Raw genomic sequence first — 10,562 nt, forward strand, 5'->3', positions numbered from 1 at the left:
CCCAGGAATATAAATAGATCTGACAGAGAGAAATTTATCCTGGGACCAAAGAAGAATCTGATGCGCCAGTCTACAAAGAGGGCGTGATCTCAAACCTCCTTGGCGGTTGATATAAGAGACCACCGACATATTGTCTGTCCTAACAAGAACATGATGGCCTCTGAGGTCCACAAGGAAGTGCCTCAGGGCAAAAAATACAGCCAGCATCTCCAGGCGATTAATATGCCATGAGAGATGATGGTCCTTCCAAGAACCTCGGGTGTAATGGCCCTCCATAACCACACCCCAGCCCGTGAGGGACGCATCCGTAGTCAAAGTCTTTCTCTGACATGGTGCTCCCAAAACCGGGCCTTGAGACAGGAACCATGGTTTCTTCCACATGACCAAAGAACGAAGACATCTGTGCGTAACTCTGATCGTGCGAAAAGGGTTTCCCAGAGGAGAAAAACCCCTGTTCCTGAGCCACCACTGACAGGCCCTCATATGGAGCAGACCAAAGGGAATTACCGTGGAAGCTGCAGCCATAAGACCCAAAACTCTTTGAAAATGTTTGACAGTGATAGCCTGGCCTAACCTAAAACTCCTCATTGTGTGTAAGATAGTATTAATACGAGCAGGAGACAACAGTGCCCGCATAGTAACTGAGTCCCACTCTACTCCCAGGAATGTAGTCCTCTGAAGAGGAGATAAAGAACTCTTTTTCACATTGAGTCTCAACCCCAAGCATCTCAAATGATGCAAAACAACATCTCGATGTTGAATTGCCAGATCTTTTGACTGGGCTAAAATGAGCCAGTCATCTATGTAATTCAATATACGAATCCCCTGAAGTCTCAATGGAGCAAGGGAAGCATCCATGCATTTAGTGAAGGTGCGAGGGGATAAGGCTAGGCCGAAAGGAAGGACCCTATATTGATAAGCTTTTCCCCCAAAAGCGAATCTAAGGAACTTCCTATGTTGTGGGATGATGGAAATATGAAAATATGTATCTTTTAGATCTATCGTCACAAACCAGTCCTCGGATCTGATTTGTTGAACGATCATAGGTATAGTTAACATTTTGAACTTGAATCTCCTCAAAGATTTATTCAAAACCCTAAGATCTATAATAGGACGCAGCCCACCATCCTTTTTTGGAACTATGAAGTACCGGCTGTAGAACCCGGAATCCCTCTGCTCTAAGGGCACATATTCTATGGCCTCCTTAGCTAGGAGAGTCTGAACTTCATCTTCCATCACCTGAGCCTGGTCAGGAGATACCAGGGTATGAATAACACCACTAAATCTAGGTGGTCTGTATTGGAACTGAATTCTATATCCCTTCTCAACTGTACTCAGGACCCACTGAGATATATTTTGAAGACCCCTCCAGGTTTCTAAATAATCTACTAGGGGAATCAGTCTCTCAGAACTGACCTCAGGCGTTTTATTTTTGTTTTCATTTTTGCCTTCGGAGACCTTAAGCGATTTTCTGGCAGGATCTAACCGAATAATTTTTTCTACAGGCCTCGTGAGAGGTAGCGAACGTTTCAGGGTCATAGATTTCATAGGAACACTCTGTGTGATACATTCGCTAGAAGTCGATGCGTCCCGAAGCGCACTTGACGGCGGGAACCAATATCGATTTCCTGAGGGCTCCACGGAGCGAAGTTTTAAAAAGCCCACGCGGAGGGGGACGCCCTCAGAGGCCTGAGCCTCCCGTTACTGCTTCTTAGCCGAAGCCTTCCTAGCCTGAATAACAGTCCTCAGATCTGTTTTCGGCTTGGAAGGCTTCGGCTGAGAGTGTTGCTTCCGACTCCAGGCCCCTTGGGGGGGAGCACGAGAGGCAACACTCTCCTTCTGCCTCAGCAGGTGTGAGGAGCTGGCGGCGGCCTCATGGGACAGACCCACGAGACCTGGAACGACGGCGCGGGATAAGCTCTTTAAATGCGGCTGACTGTCGTTTCGCCTCCTGAAACCTCTCGACGACATTGTTGACACCGTCGCCGAAAAGGCCAGAAGGCGAAACTGGGGCATCGAGGAGACAAGCCCTGTCCTTGTCCCAGATGCCCGACAAGTTCAGCCACAAGTGTCTCTCTGTAGCTACCAGTGCTGCCATGGAGCGGCCGATGGCACGGGCCGTCTCCTTGGTAGCACAGAGAGACAAGTCGACCACTCGACGCATCTCGCGGATGTCGTCGAAGGCGACCTCCCCGCTTTCGTCCACCTCTTTGAGGAGGTCGGCCTGGTATGCCTGCAACAGCCCCATTGTATGCAGACAACTACCAGCCCGACCTGCCGCCATATATGCCTTCCCAACCAAGGCCGATGTTGTACGGCAGGGCTTGGTGGGAAGCGCCGGAGCCCGCAGGGATGATGCAACATCAGGGGAGAGGTGCGACGCAAACGACTCTTCAACCCTGGGCATCATCCCATAGCCCTCCTCCCTGGCACCCATTATATTGGAATATAGATGGACATTGGGGCCAGATATTCTCGAGGAGAAGGGCTTATTCCACGATCTCGACACCTCGGTGTGGAGATCGGGAAAAAATGGCAGACTCCGGCCTAGAGGTTGTGACCGAGACTGCAGGAAGCACTCATCGAGTTTACTTTTTTTAGTCGCTTCCTGCATCTCAGGTGGCCAGTCGATCTTTAAATTTTCTACCGCTCTGGTCACAACCTCTAGCAGCTCCTCAAAGGCAGGGGAATGGGGTGGCGAATTTTCACATTCCCCTGCCTCGATGCCCAAAATATCTAGCTCCTCGGAACCAGATAATTCGAGCATCGGTTCCACTGCCGGGATGGAAGAAGCCGCAGCGTGGGCTTCCGCACCCTGAGCGGAACTACGGGAACTAGCTTCAGAATGTTGAGAAAGGGCCGAAGCCGTCTCAACATCATCCACTAGATCCCTCTGCGATCCCCATGAATGCAGACGCCGCGCTGCCTCGACAGACGCGGGACCTGATCCACGGGGATCGCGAGGCTGGCCAGCCTCATTGAATATGGCTCGCCGGGAGCGGAGCGTTCTTAGAGGCATGATTTTACAGTTAGCACAGGCAGCACCCTCGAGCGCTGCCTGTGCATGCTCCACTCCCAGACAAACCACGCAAAGCGAGTGTGTGTCACCCTCAGTTAAATAACGTGGACAAGGGGACGCACACTGCCTGAATTGTTTTTCCGCCATTCTCAAAAAACTCTTTTCACGGGACAAACAACACCAAATAAGACAAACAGTTGTAACATAGAGCGCTTGCTGAAGACCAGAAGCTAACATTTCCTGGTTCCTGTGACCGTTTTATAGCTTCCGGATCACCGTCACATGCGACGTCACGGGTGACGTAATGACGTTGCACCAATCCAGATTGGAATAGTTGTACAGTAGACTTCAGACGCTTCATGCCGAAGGCATTCCCCAAAGTATCGAGTATCGATGCAGCGGGAGTTCCCATTACGAAAGGGAACTCTGGGCTTCTGATAGTACCTAGGGCGAGATTTACACGTGGCCGGCTATTTTCATAAACAGACATTTCATCCTCTCCGTTTTCAAAAATAACATCGTACACACCTGTCAGTTTTCAGAAAAGTGTTCGTTTACACGAACCCGTGTAAATGCCGTCAAGAGCAGGCCAAACCTGTAGGTGGCAATGTAACAAGAAGCTCAAGCCCACGTTAGCCAATCAGAATCCTGAAAATAGCAACAACAGCAACGAATCACTTCCTCTTTCTCTTTTGAACCATACATCATGTGACGTCGGCTGCCTAAAACTCAGTTTTTCTTAGTTTACATGCAAACGTGCAAACAAAGTTTTCCAAAATCTCCACTCTGGCCGGAGTTTTTAGAAAGAATCGTTTTCAGAGGCGAATTCTCCATTTGCATGTAAACGAAGGGCACAAACGAAGGGAAATGTCTCCGTTTTTCAAAATAACCATGTACGTGTAACCAAAATACGTGTAAACGGGGCCTAGGATCTCTAAGTTCACTAAAGGAAGGAGAGCGTTTTCACATTTGGGTCCTAAACTCTGGATTAGCCTCTGGCCGGGTTCGTCACTTATTGGGGTCACCTGGAAACGTTATTTGGTTGTGTTGTGAACTTTTGCAGCGCGTTTCTGTATTTGGTTGTGTTGTGAGTATTTGGAGCACACATGTGTTGTGAAACTGATGAAGATGTTCCCTTTCGAGGGAACTCGCGATGCGTCGATGACGCTTTGGGAACGCCCCCTGCGTGATTGCGTCTGAAGCATCTATGTCAACTTAGTCCAATGGAATGAATGAAATGCGCGTCACGGGCGGATGACGTCATGACCAGGAAGATACAAAAGCGCATCCGGAGAAACCGGCATTAGCTTCTGTTGCCTCAGCAAGCGATCTGTGTCAAACTGTCTGTCTATATTTACTGTTGTCTGTCACACGTTACTATGGCGAAACAAGTATTTAAGCAGTGTGCTTATCCTTGCCCGCGTTATTTAATGGGTGGGGATACACATGAGCTTTGTGTAATGTGTTTGGGAGTGGAGCATGCGGTGTCAGCCTTCGAGGGGGCTGATTGCCAGCATTGTGAACGGCTTCCTCTCTCGTACGCTCCGCTCTCGCCTGTCACTTTTCGAGGAAAGTGGCGAGGCTCGTGAGCCTCAGGGTGCTGGACCCGCGGCTGCCGAGGCAGCGCGGAGAAGGCATACCTGGGGTTCGCAAATGGATCTTTCAGCGGGGTTGGAGACGGATCCGAGGATCCTTTATCCTCCCTTACCTGGGGGATCCAGCGCTCTCTCTTCCGTGTCGGGAGCCCGCTCTGCGGATTCTCCCGCTCGGGAAGAGAGCCTAGTGCTTCGATGCTCTAGTTCTGAGGAGGTAGATGTATTAAGCACTGGCAGTGACACACATTATAAGGGGGAAGAGGATTCGCCATCTCTTTCCCCCGCATATGAGGAGCTGGTGGATGTTATCACTCGAGCTGTAGAAAAGTTACACATTGATTGGCCAGCCGAGAAAAGAGGTGCTCGTCCCAAAAGTAAATTAGACGAGCGCTTCTTATCATCTAATGTTTCACCTCCACCACGAGACCTTCCTTTTTTCCCTGATGTTCATAATGAGTTATCCAGATCATGGAATAAACCATATTCATCTCGTCTTTTCAGCCCTCATGTACACACATATTCACAAATAAGGGGGCTGAAAGAGTATGGTTATGGGTCGATGCCGCGGGCAGAACAAACGCTCGCGAGTTATTTATCTCCCGGTACAGCATCGTCCATGAAGGTCTCAGCTTTACCCACAAAACCATTAAAAGTAACATCTAATTTAGTGGGTAAAGCCTATACGACCGTGGGTCAAGCCGGAGCCTGCCTGCATACTATGGCAGTGCTCCAAGCATATCAGGCAGATCTGCTGGGAGATTTGGACAAAAGTGAGGGGGTGGGGCCTGACGAAATTCGAGAGCTTCGTCGGGCCACGGACTTATCTTTAAGGGCTACTAAGGAGACCGCCAGAGCAATTGGGCGGTCTATGGCAGCATTAGTAGCCACTGAAAGACATCTTTGGCTTAATCTAGCAGAGATAAAAGATAGAGATAGATCTTTTCTGTTAGATGCACCTGTTGATCCATCTGGTCTTTTTGGCGATGCTGTTAATTCAGTAGTTGAAAGATTTCAAGAGTCAAAAAAGCAAGCAGAGGTTTTTAAAAAGTTTCTCCCTCGCCGTGTCCAACTCACTGGGGCTGCTGGGCGTGAGCAGCCCCAGCCGTCTAGCTCCTCATATCGAGCACAACAAAAGGAGAGTGTTGCGTCTCGTGCGCCTCCACAGAAATATTGGAAACAGACGCAACACTCTCAGTCGAAGTCTTCTAAACCGAAGACCGATCTGAGGGTCGTTCTTCAGGCGAAGAAGGCTTCGACTCAAAAGAAGAAGTCCTGACGCTACCAGTGTCAGACCAGTGAGGGTAGCCCCAATCAAGATGGAACGGTGTACACCTCAGTATACGGTGCCCGTTCCATCTCGATGCCCTTAGGGGGCCGTTCTGCCAATCCCGCCACCCTCTGTGTCTCGGGGCGCAGCGGTCTCCAGCGAGTTTCTGGCGCAGTGCCAACCCGACATTGCGCCAGACTCGAACCTTCTGAGGGAGGTTCAAAAACAGTCAGTTCAGGTGTCTCCTGCCAGTTTGCTTCAGGTCCCAGAACTGGCTGTCTCAAATATACCAGAGGCCAGCCTCGAGAGGCTGGTTCCCTTAGTAGATTTTCTGTTGGAATGGAAGAATCTGCCGAATATATCTCAATGGGTCCTGCAGATAGTAGAAAAGGGTTACAGAATCCAGTTTGGTTCTCGTCCACCACGCTACAACGGGGTGTTGCTAACGTTAGTACAGCCCGAGCAGGCTCTGGTAATGGAGCAAGAAGTGAAAGCTCTATTAGAAAAGGAGGCTATAGAGCAGGTGTATTATCCCGACAGAGAATCGGGTTTTTACAGCCGTTATTTCATTGTTCCAAAAAAGGATGGAGGGTTGCGTCCCATATTGGATCTTCGTCGTTTGAATCGTACAGTTCAGAGACTCAAGTTCAAGATGCTGACACTCAAACAGATCGTGACTCAAATCAGATCCGAGGACTGGTTTGTCACGATAGATCTGAAAGATGCATACTTCCATGTCTCCATCCTCCCTCAGCACAGGAAGTTCCTGAGGTTTTCTTTCGGGGGCAAAGAATACCAGTATCGGGTACTTCCATTCGGTCTAGCTTTATCACCCCGCACATTCACAAAGTGCGTAGATGCAGCTCTGGCCCCGCTCAGGCTGCAGGGCATACGCATTCTGAATTACATAGACGACTGGCTGATTCTAGCGGAATCAGAACAGTTGGCGGTTCGGCATCGAGATGTCGTCCTCGCGCATATGCAGAAATTGGGGTTGAGGCTCAACGCCAAGAAGAGTGTGCTATCTCCATTACAGAGGACCACTTTTCTGGGTGTGGTATGGGATTCAGTCACGATGAGAGCCAGTCTATCGCCCGCTCGTGTAGCTGCTATCCTGACAGCCATGAAAGAGCTAAAGCTAGGCCAGTCACGCACTGTGAAGCAGTTCGAGAGACTGTTAGGGCTCATGGCAGCAGCGTCCAACGTGATACCTTTTGGCCTGCTGTACATGAGACCTTTGCAGTGGTGGCTCAGGACCAGAGGGTTCTCCCCGAGGGGAAACCCACTTCGTATGATCAAGATCACGCGGCGGTGTCTCCGCGCTTTGGTTATATGGAGGAAACATTGGTTCCTGTCCCAAGGTCCGGTGTTGGGAGCTCTTTGCCATCGAGTTGCTATCTCGACAGATGCTTCCCTCACCGGCTGGGGAGCGGTAATGGAAGGCCGTTCAGCTCAAGGTCTGTGGAGGAGTCATCATCTCTCTTGGCACATAAATTGCCTGGAGATGATGGCCGTCTTCAATGCGTTGAGACATTTCCTTCCAGACCTGAGGGGCCGTCATGTGCTAGTTCGAACAGATAACACAGCGGTGGTCTCTTATCTAAATCGTCAGGGGGGTCTGCGTTCGCGTCCGTTATGCAAGTTGGCGCACCAGATCCTTCTATGGTCACTGGGGAAAATACTCTCTCTGAGGGCAGTGTATATTCCAGGGAACCAGAATATAGGAGCAGACACCCTGTCGAGACAGGGGCTGAGGCCAGGGGACTGGAGACTCCACCCCGAGGTGGTGGAGCAGATTTGGGAATTTTATGGATTCCGGGCAGAAGTGGATCTGTTTGCATCTCAGCACACGACGCACTGTCCACTATGGTTCTCCCTTACTCACCCAGCCCCCTTGGGGCTGGACGCTTTGGTACAGACATGGCCGAGGTTACGTCTGTACGCCTTTCCTCCTGTTGCTCTGCTCCCAGGAGTTTTGGAGAGAGTTCGTCAGGACGGGATAAGTCTACTACTTGTAGCACCACACTGGCCGAGTCGAATTTGGTTTGCGGACCTAATTCATCTCTTAGACGGTCCTCCCTTCGAGATCCCGATCAGGAGAGACCTTCTGTCTCAGGCAGGGGGCACAGTATTTCACCCCCGGCCAGAGATTTGGAAACTATGGGTTTGGCCGCTGAGGGGGCCCAGCTTATAGAGAGTGGTCTCTCAACTGAGGTTGTTGAGACCATTCTAAACTCCAGAGCTCCTGCTACGAGGAAACTTTATACACTAAAGTGGAGAGTTTTCACTTCTTGGTGTCACCAGCGACAGTGGGATCCAGTTAACTGTTCAGTTAATACAGTACTTGAGTTTCTACAAGATCGTTTTGTATCAGGTTTATGCCCTTCCACGCTTAAGGTTTACGTGGCGGCTATTGCGGCTTTCCACGCCCCAGTGGGTAGTACATCGTTGGGTCGAGACCCTCTGATTACTCGTTTCCTTCGTGGCACCCTGAGGCTGAGGCCTGCAGTTCGCACAAGGGTACCGGCTTGGGACCTTTCAATAGTTTTAGAAGGCCTTTCTGGGGCTCCCTTTGAGCCCTTAGATTCGGTTTCAGAAAAGTTTCTTACTTTCAAGACTATCTTTCTGCTAGCTATTTCGTCCCTTAAAAGAGTCGGAGACCTTCAGGCCCTTTCGGTATCCCCCACCTGCCTTGAGTTTGCACCTGGGATGGCTAAGGCTTTCTTATACCCTAAACAGGGATATGTTCCTAAAGTTCCTACCAATATTCCAAGGCCTATTGTGTTGCAAGGTTTCAGTCCTCCTCCGTTTACATCTTCGGACCAGGAAAAGCTGAACCTTTTGTGTCCAGTGCGAGCACTGGACACTTATGTTCATCGGACTTCTTCATGGAGAAGATCCGATCAGTTGTTTGTTTGTTTTGGATCACCCAAAATAGGTCTTCCGGCTTCTAAGCAGACAATTAGCAAGTGGATAGTTGAGGCTATTTCTCTTGCTTATGAGTCCTCTGACCAGCCGTGCCCTTTGGTGGTCAGAGCTCATTCCACTAGGAGTATGGCGGCCTCTAAAGCCTTATTATCGGGAGTTTCTCTCCAAGAGGTTTGTGATGCGGCGGGTTGGTCCTCACCGCTCACATTCGTGAGGTTTTACAGCCTGGACCTGGATGCTGCCCCAGGGTCTCAGGTGCTTAGTGCTTAAGTGTTAATTCTGACAACATTTGACACTCAGGTATTTGTAAGTTTGGCGATTTGGGTATTCTCGTTCCCAAAGCGTCATCGACGCATCGCGATTTCCCTCGAAAGGGAACGTCTCAGGTTACGTCTGTAACCATAGTTCCCTGAGAAGGGAACGAGACGATGCGTCGCCCTGCCATACTTCCTGCATCCCTGTGATCGACTTGCTTTGGCAAATTCGAAGCTAATGCCGGTTTCTCCTTTTGTATCTTCCTGGTCATGACGTCATCCGCCCGTGACGCGCATTTCATTCATTCCATTGGACTAAGTTGACATAGATGCTTCAGACGCAATCACGCTGGGGGCGTTCCCAAAGCGTCATCAACGCATCGTCTCGTTCCCTTCTCAGGGAACTATGGTTACAGACGTAACCTGAGACGTTTTCTTAATTTGCAGGTGTTTTTCTATTTGCATGTGTTTTCTTCAGTTGCAGTTGTCGTAGATTTTTCCCTACACCTAACTATCTGGGACGTCTCCAAATCGACACTCAATTGATCTTATTACCTGAGGCGTCTCCAAATCGACACCAATACCTTTATCTGGGGCGTCAACAAATCGACACCCAATTCCTTAAACTGGAGCGTCTACTAATCGACACCCAATACCTTTATACTCTAGCTCTTGCGTCTTCAGTCGACAACTGGCCGAGTCTTACTCTAACTAAATTGCTTCCCTAAACTAGCTTACTTCCTGCGCAGGAATAATCGACAAACAGACTTCAGCAAATGTCCTTCAAATGCTTTAATCACGGCCCACCAGATATCACGGATACAACAGTTTTTATAGAATCGAGACAACAAATAAGATTATCGTGACTAATATGTCACCTTCAATATAATTGGTTCAAAAGCCCCAACCTTTTCCCTCTGTCACTGGCACAAGCAAACTCTGTATTTGTGATTACTTATCACAAGGTTTGAGAACTAGTCATCTGTCTAGTTTCACTTCCCCTAATTTTTATTTATACACACACACACACACACACACACACACACACACACACACTCACACACACACACACACACACACACACACACTCACTCACTCACTCACTCACTCACTCACACTCAAAGTCACAAGTTCGACGTTTCGAACAGTACATTCTGTTCAAATGTTAGAATGTTAGGATGTTAGAAACATGGTTAGTTTAATATACAGTTTAAAATTTCCACGACACAGCGCATTGAGCTCTCTCGGCCACCGTAAAAGACAGATAACTCCAACAATCGTTTTTTGGCAAAAGCAGATAACTCCACATTTCATGTTTACATTTACATTTAGTCATTTAGCAGACGCTTTTGTCCAAAGCGACTTACAAATTAGGACTAAATTAAGCGAGTCATCGTGAAGAGGCAAGAAACAACGCAAGAAGTGCTCAAAATACAAAGTTCAGGCATTGTTCAGAGTATCATAAGCCCAATAAGCGAGGGTTTAAAGGAAAAATATTT

Source organism: Squalius cephalus (genome assembly GCF_949319135.1).
Source record: "Squalius cephalus genome assembly, chromosome: 8".
In the NCBI taxonomy this organism is placed as follows: Eukaryota; Metazoa; Chordata; class Actinopteri; order Cypriniformes; family Leuciscidae; genus Squalius; species Squalius cephalus.